The sequence below is a fragment of the Ranitomeya variabilis genome, chromosome 4, assembly GCF_051348905.1.
Source record: "Ranitomeya variabilis isolate aRanVar5 chromosome 4, aRanVar5.hap1, whole genome shotgun sequence".
NCBI lineage: Eukaryota > Metazoa > Chordata > Amphibia > Anura > Dendrobatidae > Ranitomeya > Ranitomeya variabilis.
This window is the reverse complement of record NC_135235.1, coordinates 525,701,766-525,717,747: the sequence shown is the minus strand read 5'-3', so window position 1 is coordinate 525,717,747 and position 15,982 is coordinate 525,701,766. Positions and strand designations below refer to the sequence as shown.

The 15,982-nt window shown below is 42.2% G+C and overlaps 1 protein-coding gene and 1 long non-coding RNA gene across 12 annotated transcripts in view; both read left to right on the top strand.

The window, feature by feature from the left end:
- The window catches only part of SRCIN1 (SRC kinase signaling inhibitor 1), a 608,732-nt gene that overhangs the window by 106,342 nt on the left and 486,408 nt on the right, over window positions 1-15,982 (top strand). The gene's annotated exons all lie outside the window — the stretch shown is intronic.
- LOC143765523 (uncharacterized) overlaps window positions 1-15,982 on the top strand; it is a 38,907-nt gene that overhangs the window by 21,737 nt on the left and 1,188 nt on the right. The window lies entirely within an intron of this gene.

Here is a 15,982-nt window from a genome sequence, read left to right as displayed (position 1 = left end):
CCATGAAAAACATATGACATATGCATGGTATCCCGTATAGGATCCATTTTCCGCTCACCCACAAGTTTATAATGGACGAGTCTGATCAAGAATACAAATCAAAGTAGTGCACACTGCAATTATTTTTAGACACAAACCATCGATGTGTAGGTAAAAACATTCATGTGAGCTACCACATTGACTTGCATTGGTCTGTGTGCTAACCGTATGCTACCCACTTTGCATACGTATGGCACACAGACATTTAATACACTTACCTGAACAAGTGCTTAGGCTAGAGCTACATGTCAACTTGTGACTGCGGGACATAAGCTCACAATGTTGTGCTGCTAAAATCTAATGACAGTAAACATTAGTATAAAGTAGCAGTGTGCGAATATAATTAGCTAGGCAGAATTTTAGATTACTCTTAATCAGTAGTCTTACCTTTAAATCCACATTCAGTTCTGATAGAGGGTCATGAGCCACATCCAGCACCCCCCCATTAGCAGGGCCGGCGTTAGGGGCAGGCAGACCAGGTAGCTACCTAGGGCCCCTGATTTCCTGGGGCCCCCAGCCAGTAGCATGCCGCTAATAGCAGCACACCACGCGGCTGCTGAGGGGCCCAGCACCACCCCCCATCACTCATTCAACTTATCGGCATCATAGACGCCAATACAGTTTAAAGCAGTGATGGAGGAGAGAGCGTCACAAGATGCTCCCTCTCCCATCACTCCCCCTCTGCTTGTGACTCAGCAGGCACGCGATGACGTCAGTTCATCATGTGCCATGCAGTGCCAGCAGTGGAGCCACTGAGACCGGAGCAGAACCTGGAGCAGTGTGGGGAACAAGGAGGAGGGGTGATTATTGTGTGTGTGAATGTTGGGGGGAGCTGCACTGTACTGTATGTGGGGGCTGCATTATACAGTGTGTGGGGGGCTGCACTATACTATGTGTGTGCAGGGAGATGTATTATACTGTGTGTGGGGAGGGGCTGCATTATACTTTGTGTGTGTGTAGAAGGCTGCATTATACTGTGTGTGGGAGGGGGCTGCATTATACTGTGTGTGTATGTGGCTGCAGTATACTCTGTCAAGGACCATGGGGAGTGCACTATACTATATGCACTATATGGGACCTGTATTATACTGTATTGAGGACTATCTGTCCCCATCATTCCTCCTCAGTCAGTGTAAAGAAACTAGGGAAGAAGCGTCGAACGACTTCATTATTGTCGATCACGCTTGATTAACGGCCTGAACTCTGCACCTGTAAATACAACCGAAATATTTGTACAATGTGGAATATGTGAGCATTTGGGGCCCAACTTTAAACTTTTGCCCAGGGCCTCAGTTTCTCTAAAACCGGCCCTGCCGAGTAGTAACTTTGAGCTCCTGTTCTCACTCTTCCCCACATTAGTGACATCCAAAGTTCCTATTATCGGTATGATGACAGCCAAAGCTTCGCCATAGATATCACCTTGAGGGTATGTTCATAGATCCAGGGGTTTCCACCTTGCTTACCGTTGGTATTCTTGTATCAGGCATTCCCATCACACTATCATATCCAGCTTCAAGCACCTCCTCTGACTGGTACTACCATCCTACACCAAGGCCAGTATATGCTCATCGAGATCTGCTCTTCTGTGCAGGACTACGCTCAAAAGTCACCATCTGGAAACCTGATATTCATAGTTGTGTTCTAAATCTGATGCCATTGTACCAAGCTGACAGAAAGCCACGAGCCACACATTAAGGGTTCCCAAGCCACAGGTTGAGCACACCTTCTCTACATAGAGAACTTGCATTTTTTATTTTCATGTAGAGGGTCTCCTAAGCTGATTTGCTAGAAGTTGAATTGACAATCGAAACTTGACACTAATTTGCTGGTTTCTGGTTTGCATTAATGCCTTGTTAACCAATGGGGAGATATTCATTTTGATGAATGTGAAGAAATCTGTAATATCAAAAATGTTACCAGATGGCCTTTTTTAAAGGGAACCTGTCACCTGAATTTGGCGGGACCAGTTTTGGGTCATATGGGCGGGGTTTTCGGGTGTTTGATTCACCCTTTCCTTACCCGCTGGCTGCATGCTGGCCGCAATATTGGATTGAAGTTCATTCTCTGTCCTCCGGAGTACACGCCTGCGCAAGGCAATATTGAGCTGGCGTGTACTCCGGAGGACAGAGAATGAACTTCAATCCAATGTTGCGGCCAGCATGCAGCGTGCGGGTAAGGAAAGGGTGAATCAAACACCCGAAAACCCCGCCCATATGACCCAAAACTGGTCCCTCCAAATTCAGGTGACAGGTTCCCTTTAAATTATTAAAGTCAAAATCTATTACGACACTGCCCCAAATAACACAGGTCTGCAAAAAAATTTTTTTCAAGAGCTGTTTTGGTTATTCCACGTAATCTTTATGTTTTTAAGTGCGCTGAATCCGAAAATGACCTCCGTTTTGTCATAGGAAATCACGTTTTCGGACAATTTAAGTAACTATGTTAAATAAGACAATACCTCAAAATAAATGAAAATAGACTCATAAAATTAATTTTTTATTACAAATGTTTCATGAAAATTATTTTTTAACTGCAATGAGCTCACTAACACACACTAAAATCGATTCTTCTTCCCTGTGAGGCTTCTCTTGGTACATTTACGCTTGTGAGTAGCATCTGGAATGTCTCTCTGAAGCGTCCTACAGTAGTCTGCCATCATTGTAATGCTCCATCTTCCCTGGTATCTTCTTTCCATCTCTTTAATGTCCTGGTGGAATCGTTCACCTTGCTCTTCACTCACAGCTCCCAAATTTTCAGGAAAGTTGTCAAGGTGGGAATGGAGGAAATGCACTTTCAAGCTCATCAGGCAACCTAAAGCTTGAAATGCTTTCAGCATTCGTCCAACGATTTTTTTGTAGTCAGGGTCTTTGTTATTGCCTAAAAATTTGACCTCTTTAAATGCAAACCACCCTTCTTTTTGAGGATGCGTCATGGTATTGATAAACTCTTGATCAGCTATAAGCCTTCTAATGTCTGGTCCGACGAACACACCTTCCTTCAACTTGAATATGACGAGCTAACAGGAACTGAGATGAAAAAGTGTGAACAGGCGAGAACCAAGATAAAACAATTGAATCAAGCCCGGGCATGTCAGAGCCTGCTCATTCAGCTTGCAACATGTTGATGCTGGTTTCATTAGCTCACTCTGAAAGTTCTTTTCTTTGAAAGCTATATTTTTTTGGCATTGTATATCTTCAATGCATTGATGTGAATTAATTAATAGTAATTTTGACTTTCAAAACCCTAAGATAAAAAAAATACCAAAAATTTAGAAAAATATACTAAATTTGAAGAGAATTTTGCATTTTGTGGCAAATCCTGACGTCCAGGATTTTTTTCAATATTTTTTTTGTTTTCAGCACACCAAAATACATGGAAATTAGATGAAAATAATCAAACAGCTTTTTAGTCGCAGACCTGTGTAATTAAGGGGGCGCTTAAACCACACATGGTGAACAAAAGCCTCAAGTTGGCAATCCTTACTAAAGTATGTAATTTGTTGAGAACAAAATTTCTTCAAAATTGTCAATGGAAACCAAAGTCATCAGACATTTGAGGGATGGATTCCAAATCATTCAGAAAATCAAAGTAAAAAACTGAAATCACAGGTTGATTTAAAATTTGTGAATATTATTGTGCCAACTCATGATGTGACCCAGTAATGAGTAAGGACCCTCCACAATTCCCACTACATATAGTGTCATGGGGCGATTCTCCTCCCTGACCTGAATCAGGGCATTAGTGAGATCCTAGACCGGCTGATCAAAGTTGGAATCTCTGCACCACTCATGTAACTCTATTATTCTCAGAAGCGACAGTCCACGAACCTATTCAACTCAGGAAAAGGAAATGGATTTCCAAGACACTAGATATTTCCAAATGTTCCTATTTTACATCATTATTAAAAAAGTTATTACATGCCATACCATGCTGTGTCTAAACTTTTTATTGATGATGAAATAAAGTAAGATTTTAAAATATCCAGTGCCTTGTAAATCCATTTAATGGTTTTGGACAGGCTGTTTTGCTGCTTGGTGTCATTGGATGCATTTATACATATTACCCCAGAGGTTCTCAATTGGATTCAGGGTTGGGGAATGTGAGGACCAATCAATAGCATCAATTACTTCCCTTTGGCAATCGTGTTGAGGCTTGTGCAGCCCTCTAAAGGTATGTCTCACCAGACCATCACTGACCTACAGTCAAACTGCTGGATAATGTTGAAGGCAGTATAACATTCACCAGTGAGAGAGCTTAAGCTCTTCAAACTGTGCTCCGAGACTTAGCAAACCTTCTTGTGACAGCGCTTATGGATGTGCCATCCTGGAAGAGCTGGACTTCCTATACAATCTGAGTAGTCTGCAGTTACCTCCTCATGCTACCAATATTGAGGTGGAAACTATCAAAATTCAAGACTAGAGAAGAATCGGTGAATAAGGAAGGATAAGGAGAGAATAAGTGTCTGTGGCCACCACTTGCAAAACCGTTCCCTTTTAGTGCGTTGTCTTGGTGTTGCCACTCTAGTGCTCCCGTTTTCCCCCTCATTTACACAAAAGCAGATGGAATTGATTCACTAGGACTTCTGCTTTCTAAATGGACCGATTGATATACCTGAAGCTTAACTGGCTTGGGGTTATACTGGGATGTGTTCTGTAAAGTGTGTAAAATTGGTTAAATGCCTTTGAGTTAGATTTTTATCTGCCCAGGTTTTAGTTTACTACATACATAAGGATGCAATACTTTTCTGAAACCACCCATAGGTAACACCTTAACTGTTTATTATTTGCAAATTATCTTCTGAATTCTACTGTTCCAGGTGTTTTTATGATCCACAACACCTTTCGGTGGATATTTCTATGGAGCTGACCACCAGCCCTTATCTGTTCTGCATACCAGCACTGTGCACCTGCAGCATATTTGTTTTCAGGGAACACTGCTTACTGTCCAGGTACAAAAAACAATTATGTGTTTTAGCCTACAGAAGGTAACTCCGCTCACAGTTTGGATTAATTATGTGTAAATAATGAACACTTTGCAGTTTTCTGACACCTATTATGAAAGCGGTTTGAATAAAGCTGCAGGGAATAACCATTTTGCTTCACTGCCTGAATAAATTGAGGTGACTGATTCTTTGCAAGGAGTGTATGAACATGGAAATGGTTTGTTTTACTGATGTCCAATTACCCATTAAGGTTTCCTGGGTACACAGAAAACTTTTTTTCTTTTTTAAACGTGAATACAAAGCCTAACCTAAACATGCTGGATTATAGCATGTGCAGTAATAGCAATCATCCTCAGGCCTCCACCATCACAAATCCACCAGACACATGGTGAACTTACATCATAGTGGCTATTGGTGATATTAGTTACAGCGGTACTTGGAAGTTTGTAAACTCTTCAGAATTTTCCATAGTTCTGCATTAATGTGACATAAAACTACAATTGGTTATCACACAAGTCCTAGAAATAGATACGTCTGTGAGTCTTCAGGATTAGCAGAGAATTTGAAGGTGAACTGAAAGTACAATACATGGTTGTAGAAGTGTATCATGGCACCAACAAGAGATTTCTGAGGTCCTCAGAAGAAAATTTTGTTGATGCTCATGAGACTGAAAAAGGTGACAAAACCATCTCTAAAGAGTTTTGATTCTGACTGAACAATAAAGGTGTGCATGGCATAATTGCAAGGAGAAAGCCACAGCGCTGCAAAAACAACATTCCTGTCCATCAGCAATTTGCTAAAGATCACCTGTTCGAGCCATAAGGCTATTAGAAAAATCTTTTTTGGATGGATGAGACCAAAGTAGAGATTTTAACTGTAAATATGAAGAGTTATATTTAACCACTTCCCGACATGCCCTGTATACAGCGCTGGTGGAGCTGTGTTCCCGCAAACCACCTTATATATACAGCGTGGTAATTGCATGGGCTCACGCTAAGTGCTGCAGCGATCAAATGCGGGTGTCAGCTCTATATAACAGCTGACATCTTGCAGAAATCCTCACAATCAGTGTTAGCACCGTTCGTGGGAGTTTAACCCGTCTAGTGCCGCTGTCAATAGTGACAGCGACATTGAGGAGCATCGCAGAGGGAGTGAGCTCCCTCTCTGCTCCCAGCGGCACAACGCAATTGCAATCACGTTGTGCTGATGGTCTCCATGGTAACCCGGAGTCAAAAGATGGCCATGGGGTCATCCAAGGATGGTGGCCTGTCAGCTCAGAGCAGGAGCTGACACGTCTCCTCCCTGCATCTGGGACACTGCTCTAATGCTCTGCAATGCAAAAGCATTGCAGAGTATTAGATTAGCGATCTGTAAGTATAAAGTTGATGCCCCATCCTAGGACAATGTAAAATGGTATTTGTTCATTTTGCCTCCCAAAAATTGGAATAGAAAGCAAACAAAAAATGTCATGTTCTCAAAAATGGTACCAATATAAACGTTAACTCATCCCGCAAAAAAACAAGCCATCACATGACTGTCTTTTAGTGTGTGACTGCAGCCAAACATAAAAACTATATGAATCTGGTATCTCTGTAATTACATCAACCCAAAGAATGAAGTTGTCTAAACACTTATACCGCAGTAGGAACGACGTTGAAAATAAATAGAGCCAATTCTTCACCTGCTGTTGATTTGTTCATTCTGCCTCCCAAAGATCACAGTAAGGCTCGACTCACATTTATCCTGCGCTCTGCGGTGAGTGGTTACACCGGGACTTCCATGTAAATCTCTGAACTATGTGGTTCAGCACGAACCCCCAATGGAAGATTCCCTATGGTAACGGAAATATAGGGGGCTTCCACATTACTGGTAGTACAAAGACTCTGGAAAAGCGCTATAGCTCTGCACCCCCAAATGAAATTCAGCAAATTTCATTCATCTAGGCCCCTCAAAGTCAGTTCAAATGTGATGTGGTCCCTAAAATGGCTTTGGAGATTTTGTTTTAAAAATTAGATTACGCTGGTCAACATATAACCCTTATAACTTCCTAATAAAGAAAAATTATGTTTCAAAAATTGTTCTGATGTAAAGTAGGCATCTGGAAAATGTTTATTAACAATTTTTTGTGCCATAACTTTCTGATTTAAGGGCATAAAAATTAACAGTTTGAAATTTGCTAAATTTTTGCCAAATTTCCAATATTTTCACAAATAAATGCAAGTCATATAGAAGAACTTTTACCATATCATGAAGTACAATATGTCAAGAGAAAACCATTTCAGAATCCCAAGGATCCATTGAAGCGTTCCAGAGTTGTTACCTCAACAAAGTGACACAGGTCAGAATTGAAAAAATTGGCCTGGTCAGGGAGGTGAAAGGGGTTAAAGGAGGAAAACATAATGAATACTGAATTTTATCAGCAAATTCTAAAGTTAAATGTCAGGACATCAGTCCGTGAGATGAATCTCAAAAGAACATCAGTCATGCAGCAAGACTACAACCCAAAACACACAAACTGTTCTACAAAAGAATGGTTAAAGGAGAATAAAGTTAACGTTTTGTAGTGGCCAAGTCAAAGTCCTGATCTTAATTTTCTAAATATTGTAGATAAAACCTGAATGGAGCAGTTCATGGAAGAAAACAGCAACATACGAGAGTTAACGCTGTTTTGTCAGGAGAATTGTAAATTCCTGCAGGTCAATGTCCAGGACTAATCAATTATTACCATAGTCATTTCGATGTACTTATTGCTGCATAAGGTGGTCATACCAGATATTGAAAGGAAAGGTTCACATACCACTCACAGACATGTGATATCGGATTATTTTCCTCAATAAAACTAATTATGAAGTCTAATATTTTTTTTATTCATTTGTGTGACTTGTTTCTCTATTAGAGATGGATGGACACCTGGATGTTCAGGTCCGGACCCCATTAACTTGAATGGGGGGCCCGAAAATCCAGTGTTTGCCACGATGTCATGTGCATGACAGCGCAGCAAACACCGCCTCTGATCGGCGATTAAAACATCACCACCGATCAGAGAACTGCAGTTCCCGCGCTGTCAAAAGACAGTGTGAGCTGTGATCGGAGGTATAAAGTTTACCTCTGGTCACTAGTGTCAGCTGATGGGACTACTGCTCCCATCATTTGACGCCTGCTGCCGCTAGTAACAGCGAGAGCTGGAGCGGCTGATGAGACTATTCATTAACCGGATCCTGCACTGGAAATAAACAATATTGTTGTTTTTTATTTTAGTTTTATTACTGAAGACAAGGGCTTCGGTGGAATAGGTGTTAGGTGAGTATAACTGTGTTTGTTATTTTTAAATAAAAAAAGTAAAAGTGTGTTTTGTTTTATTTAAAATAAAATACTTTATTCTGGCTGTGTGTTTATTTACTATATAACTATAGGATTAGTAATGGATAGGTGTCTTATAGATGCCTCTCCATTACTAATCCGTGAGCTTGATGTCACCGGACAATACAAAGGTAATATCAACTCCGCAAATATTAACCCCACTTGCCACCGCTACAGGGCAAGTGGGCAGAGCCTGGCAAAGCGCCAGAATTGGCACATATAACAGATGTGCCTTTTCTGGGCGGCTGCGGGCTGCTATTTTTAAGCTGGAGGGGGCCAATATCCATATAGGATAGGATTGGAGGGGGCCAATATCCCAAGTCATTTTTTAAAATTATTTATTTAAGTAATTAAAAAATACAGCATGGGCACCCCTCTATTCTTGATAGCCAGCTTTGTTGACAGCAGAGGTTTGAAGCCCCCAGAGTTTTGCCTGGCTGGTTATCAAAAATACAGGGGAACCCAAGCTTTTTTTTAATTATTTATTTACAGCGCAGGAGCTGGCTAATGAATACTCCCATCAGCTGCTCCTGTTCTCACCGTCATTAGCGGCCGCAGGCATCAGATGATGGGAGCACTAGTCCCATCAGCTGACACTGGTAACCGGAGGTAAACTTTATACCATATGACAGCGTGACAAACACTCAGTGTTTAGGCAGCCGAACCCAAACAGTAACACAGACTTCCTGGTGAAGTCCTTGTTTGGTGTCGGTGCCTGAACAGTAGGTGTTTGGTACAGATGCCGAACTTTACTGTTCGGGTTAGTCCATCTCTACTATTTATCTACAACTGCAATTCCAAAAAAGTTGGTATGCTGTATAAAATGCAAAGAAAACAATGATTTGGAAATCTCTCATAGCCATATTTTATTCACAACAGAACATAGACTCATAGCAGAAGGTGAAAGCTAGACATTTTTCCATTTCTTCAAAAAAGATTAACTTAATTTACAAAGTAAGTGATGCTAGTGAAAAATAGCTGAAGGGTCAATTGTCAACCAAGTCACGTGGCAGAGTATAGAAAGAGAATGTTAGATAGGCAGAGTCTCTCAGAATCAAAGATGGTCAGAGGTTCCCCAATCTGTAAGCAAGTACATCTAAAAATTGTGGAACCACTTCAGAAAAATGTTTATATATATTAATTTGCAAATATTTTGAATATCCCACCATCTACAGTACATAATATCATCAATATATTCATGTATTCTGGAGAAATCCATGTGCACAGCTATTTCTGACAACCTCCACATACAAGCATTCTCTGCTCAGAAGAGCCTTCATGTGCTTTGAATGGGAATAGAGAATTAAGCCTCTGTCATTCACATGTGGTGTTGGCTTCTCTTCCCTGAGTACCAAAAAATAAAGTGTGGAAATATATCTGCGGCGCCCCAGAGTCCTGGTCGTCGCAGTAATGTCACTTTCCTCCCAGGTTAGAATGATGTTACGTTTGGAGGCAAGGAAGGATAACTGCATCCAGGTATCACAAACATGTAACACATTTCATACTCCAGGCCACCAGGGGGAGCTTCTGAACCTGTTTACTAGGTGACTCCCCATATAGATATAACTGGTAGTCTGTAGGGAAAGTTAGTCAGTCCTTCAGGGAAGCTGTTCCTGGCAGGAGCGAATTCCTGTCAGAGGACAGAGCAGAGGGTCCATGGAGCTGTGCATGCCCTAAGAGCTGCAGCTCCCAGAAAGAGACACTTTGAAAGCCGAATTGTATTGCAGGGAGTATGAAGGAAGGCAAAGCAAAGGAGAGGATACCAAAAGGGGACCAGCCCCGAAGAGGCTGCCTCCTTCTGAGGTGCAGAACACCGGTAGCCAGGACACCGATGTAGTAAGGACCTCTACACCTTACTTCAGAGACAGCTAATTTCATGTTACCTGTCCGCACCTACACCCAGGAGGCACGGTGACACCCCACAGAGCCGGGTTATCTAAGAGTCCCTATAAACAGCCTCAAGCCACCAGTCAGTCGGGTTTTGTCCTATCCGACTACGGGGGACAGAGAGAGAGGCACTACATCTGTGAGGACCTTATTTGAAGCTTATGCAGTAATGGACTACAACACTACAGTGCAAAGGAAGGCTATTGATTTCCACCTGGACAAAGAGGACTCTGGACTTGCCTCTAAACCGGCCGGACTCTGCCTACCCTGTGGTCTGGTGCCCTGGACTGTGGATGCTGAATGCAGCGCCCCAGAGTCCTGGTCATTGCAGTAATGTCGTTCTTCCACCAGGGGGAGTGATATTACGTCTGATGGCAATAAAGGAGATCTTCCTACCAGGTATCACAAACCATGCACCACACTTCACACTCCAGTCCACCAGGGTGAGCCTTGCTCCTATCTACTAGGGCACTCCTCACAGAAGGGTAAAACTGGTGGGTTGGATAGAAAGTTAGAGAGAAGCTGACTGGGCTTTGCCCAGGCAACACCTGTCAGGCAGACAGGGGGAAAGGAGGAACATTGGAGCTGCAGACAGAGGGCCCCTTACAGGGGTGGGATCCTGTCGGAGGCCTAGCGGGACAGAAAGACACAGTGCTGCGCCTGCCCCACGTGTGGCAGCATCCTAAGAAAGGACATGAAGAGAATTGTATTGTAGAGGGTGAGAAACGAAGTCATAGCACAAGGAGATAACACCAGAAGGAGTTCTGCCCTGTAATAGGCTGCCTCCTTCTGAGGCACGTAGCCAGTGGCCGGAACACCGAGGGAGCAACCATCTCCAAGCCTTGCTCCAGAGACCAGCAGGACAGTCAATTCCAAGTTGGCTGCCCGACCTTAATACCTAGGAGACACGGTGGCAACTTGTGGGGGTCGGGGCGTCTCTAGGGTCCCTGTAAAAAGCCTCACTCAGGCCATCAGTCATACGGGTTTGTCCTATCCAAACCATCTGGGGGACAGAGAGGAAGAAATAACATCTAGAACATCTACAACAGTTGTGAGGACCTTACCGAGAAGCTCAGCAGGGAGGTATGAACATAAACTATATCCCTTTAAAGACCTTTCCCTTTATTACGGACGTCCCAGGGCCACAGACCGGATTAGCCACCGTGACATCCCTCTTTGAGCCGACCGGACCTGGTACCGAGTATCCCTTGCCCTGACGGGGCGCTCCATATCACACACAGTCTTTCTTTTCTCTGAAATCATTTATAGGAGAAGAGTTGAGAGACCCCCATAAACATAAGATTGTTTTCAGGACACATAGACATTTTCAGGTTAGGAAGACATTGCTCTAGTCTGTATGGATGCCTTTAAGCACATGGATGTTATTACAGTTGTGCTCTAGAGTTTACACAGTTCTTAAAAAACTGGATAAATAATAAAATCTATATATTTCTTACTGCGGCTCCAGTAAAAGTAGTTATTTGCATTACTGCAGTTCCATTATACAAGGATAGGGGCCTATTCCAGGCTTCCTAATATGCTTCCCTATAAATTCTAGTTATATCCTCATTAAGGCACTATAACTAAGCTCGGTGACAAAATGCCACAAAAGCCATGAAATTTTGAGATGAGCTCACTAAACCATATCTACCATTTTCTTTCACTGTAATATTGAGCAGTCATATTATCCAGAAAATGACTGAATTATATCATCTCCTTGATGTAATCATCAAATTTCTGTGACATTGATTCAGTGTGACAAGGACTTTTTTTTTAATAACTTTGCTATAGAATCTGCAGAGAATGCAAGCTCCTCATAATTAAAATTATCTCTGGAGAAACCGCCATGGATGAATCTCTACTTCTCTCCTTGCTATTTCTGTCTGTGCTACAACATTCACAAATTGCACAGTGATATTCATATTCCTGGAGTTGTGTCACTAGATTTCCTGCATGGGTTATCGACTCATGGAAATACAGAAATGGACACAATGGAGTAGATTTATTAAGACTTGCGCTAAACGCTATTCTGAAGGCTGAAAATTAAATCTGACCCCGCTATTGCACCATTTTCTATCTTTAGAAGTGCTACATTTGTCTGAACACTTCTGGTCACTTCTGGTCATGCCTCCTTCCCTTGATCTTGTCGCGTCTATTGAATCTTTCAGAATACAAGTACAAAACCGGTATTCTTCAAAATTTGCGCCTTTCATTGCGCTAGAAAGCAGTCATAAAGATGTCAATAAATTTGCCAAAAAACTTTTATATGCTACTGAACGCAACTCAAAACTTCATTTTTTAGCTATACAAATTGCAATTTTTTTTAAATGAAACACAACTAAACGGTCAGCTATTTATTAAATCACAAAAAACAAATTTATACAATTGAGCTCTGTTCATACAGATATGGATTTAATTGGAATACGACATCTAAATGGAGATATCAAGGTATCATTTTATTCAACTTTCTATAACCTGCATGTCCATATACACTGCTCAAAAAAATAAAGGGAACACTTAAACAACAGAATGTAATTCCAAATAAATCGAACTTCTGTGAAATCAAACTGTCCACTTAGGAAGCAACACTGTTTGACAATCAATTTCACATGCTGTTGTGCAAATGGAATAGACAGCACATGGAAATTATTGACAATTATCAAGACACACTCAATAAAGGAGTGGTTCTGCAGGTGGGGACCACAGGCCACATGTCAGAACCAATGATTTCTGGCTGATGTTTTGGTCACTTTTGAATGTTGGTTGTGCTTTCACACTCGTGGTAGCATGAGATGGATTCTACAACCCACACAAGTGGCTCAGGTAGTACAGCTCATCCAGGATGGCACATCAATGCGAGTTGTGGCAAGAAGGTTTGCTGTGTCTGTCAGTGTAGTGTCCAGAGGCTGGAGGCACTACCAGGAGACATGCCAGTACACCAGGAGAGGTGGAGGGGGCCATAGGAAGGCAACAACTCAGCAGCAGGACTGCTACCTCCATCTTTGTGCAAGGAGGAACGGGAGGAGCACTGCCAGAGCCTTGCAAAATGACCTCCAGCAGGCCACAAATGTGCATGTGTCTGCACAAACGGTTAGAAACTGACTCTATGAGGATGGTCTGAGGACCCGACGTCCACAGATGGGGGTTGTGCTCACAGCCCAACACCGTGCAGGATGCTTGGCATTTGCCACAGAACACCAGGATTGGCAAATTCACCACTGGCGCCCTGTGCTCTTCACAGATGAAAGCAGGTTCACACTAAGCACATGTGACAGACGTGACAAAATCTGGAGATGCCATGGAGAGCGATCTACTGCCTGCAACATCATTTAGCATGACCGGTTTGGCAATGGGTCTTTGGAGGGCCGCATAGCCCTCCATGTGCTCGCCAGAGGTAGCCTGACTGCCATTAGGTACTGAGATGAGATCCTCAGACCCCTTGTGAGACCATATGCTGGTGCAGTTGGCCCTGGGTTCCTCCTAATGCAGGACAATGCCAGACCTCATGTGGCTGGAGTGTGTCAGCAGTTCCTGCAAGATGAAGGCATTGAAGCTATAGACTGGCCCGCCCGTTCCCCAGACCTGAATCCGATTGAGCACATCTGGGACATCATGTCTCGCTCCATCCACCAACGTCACGTTGCACCACAGACTGTCCAGGAGTTGGCGGATGCTTTAGTCCACATCTGGGAGGAGACCATCAACCACCTCATCAGGAGCATGCCCAGGCGTTGTACAGTAGGGAGGTCATACAGGCACGTGGAGGCCACACACAATACTGAGTATCTTTTCCTTGTCATGAGGCATTTCCACTGAAGTTGGATCAGCCTGTGATTTGATTTTCCACTTTGATATTGAGTATCATTCCAAATCCAGACCTCCTTGGGCTATTCATTTTGATTTACATTGATAATTGTTATGTTTTATTGTTCTGAACACATTCCACTATGCAGTGAATAAAAATTTGCAAATGGAATATTTATTTTAATGGAATGTAGAGCCTAATGACTAGGTTCCAGATACTCATTCTTGCGATCTCTGTGGATCTCAGATGTTGAACCACCATCGATCAGCAAATTACATTTTGTCCTACTATCCCATATCCTAGGCAACTAATACAATCATATTCCAATGTCCAACTACCAAATCTATAGAAAACTACTGTAGCTTTACACTGCAATAGGTTTTATATACAGTATTTGACTGCAGTCTTTCCAAAAGTTGCAAATAATAGAATTACCTATTCGGGATGGATTAGAGATCACAGCGGCATAAAGCAAAAGCAACTATGTATTCACAGCAGCATGCACGACCGGTGTCCACTGTCTTTCTAAGCGTCTTGGCAAGTCTTACTGTTATAATTCATCTTTTGGGACCTTGTGTACAATCTATGGGCACAGATGCAATTAGTTAGGTCTTACTCACCTCAAGGATAAACTTGGCAGCTTATATCGAGCCGTCATCAGAGGTGAAACAAAGTATTCTCTATAGGAGTGTTTTCGCACAGAATGTAGCTTAGACAAGGTTCATTGGAACATTGTTTGGGTCTGCAGAAAAAAAATCAAACTTTGGAGCTACAAATCTGCTAACAGGCAAGTATGCCAGTGTATGCAGCGGAGCTGGAGCCAGGAAATGTATCACTGGATAAAAAAAAGCAGATATGTTGTTCAAGAAGTCAACCCTTGTGGAAGCTGTAACGACAATCTTATTAATTGTCCATGAAGCAGAAAGAAATGGATTATAGACAAGTGCAGCAGCACTGAGTGTGCTAAGGTATATGCCAGCAATAAATATATCAATTCTGAACTGCATTACTGCTATGTAGACTATAATGATAAAGTAATTATAAAATAAAGGTACTTAGCTCACAATTTGGCAAATTTGCATGTGCTCATCTGCTAAGATATGGTGTACCCAGGCTTGGACTGTTCCACAGGGTAACAGGGGAATCCTCCGGTGGGCCTCTGTGTAGATCTGGGCCCCCAACCCCACTGTATGGGCAGTACTTGGCATAATTCACTTGATTCACTCTGTACAGAAAAAAGCAGAATCTCATCATTCATTAACCAAACCACCCAGTTTAAGAAATTTGTGAATGAGGGTAGTGTAATATTTGTATGCAGGTGAAAAGTGGGACCCTCAAAGTCAATGTTACTGGCAGGCCCTTAGCACCCCAGTCCGACACTGGGTGTACCCCATTGTAGATGTGAACCTGCACTATCAAATTTACATCTCCTTGGTCAAGTCCTATAAATCCTAGAGCAGGTCCTGTACGATCCAGCTGTGATTAAAACCAGTCTTGGCGATTGTTCAGACAAGCGTACAGTCAATCTCTGCGATGTCCATATGCAAAACTGAAAACGTACGGACAGCGCACAGGCCAATGCAATTTAATGTGGTAGCTCTTTACACAAGGATTGATGGTCTGCATGTAAAAAATTGTAGCACTTGCTACTTTATTATTCATTACAATTATTAAGACAGGAAACTGTATTTGTCCTTTATTAAATTGTTCATGGAAAAAAAAATTGTTCATGCATATGGATGTAATAAAACCACACACGGATGGCATATGGAAGAGAATACAGATGAAAAAGTGCCAGTTTTTTCTGAATGAAAAATTGCCAATTTTGCATTGATTCATCTGAACCTGGCTTTATAGAGATATGAGGAGTACTCAGCCAAATGTAAAGGCAGGCAATACTCCCCAAGCAAAAAAGATTGATTATGAGAGAATCTTGATCATAGAGAAAA